Raw genomic sequence first — 436 nt, 5'->3', positions numbered from 1 at the left:
CCGTCAGGTCTAATTGTGCAGGTTAAATACATGTTCTATATACATATTCACTAGATTTCTGAGAAATGTTATACATATTCATTAGTTTCCCAGGAAACTGTTAACATATGCAAATGTCCTTTATGCAGGCGCATTGAAGGTCTCTGGTGGTCTTCAGGAGTCCTCTGGTGATCTTCCATAGTCTTCCTCACTTGTCCGCTATTTGACCCTCCTCAGGTGATTCTGCGCAGTATGGTCTTTTACTTGTTTTGATACATCAGTGTTTGTTAGTGCTCTTATTATCTAAGTTCTCATTAGTGGTGTAGAATCATATGGTTAGTTTAAGCTAAATTATCTACAAGGATGAGAACAAAGGCAGGAGTTCTTATCTTTTCTGGCCCTATCTATTCAAGCAAGGCCTCTACTTGTGCCTTCTTGACAAGATCGTAAATTCATC

The sequence above is a fragment of the Haliaeetus leucocephalus genome, unplaced genomic scaffold (genome assembly GCF_000737465.1).
Source record: "Haliaeetus leucocephalus isolate CR32 unplaced genomic scaffold, Haliaeetus_leucocephalus-4.0 Scaffold1, whole genome shotgun sequence".
Classification (NCBI taxonomy): Eukaryota; Metazoa; Chordata; class Aves; order Accipitriformes; family Accipitridae; genus Haliaeetus; species Haliaeetus leucocephalus.
The sequence above is the reverse complement of the archived record's forward strand: the minus strand, read 5'-3'. Positions refer to the sequence as shown.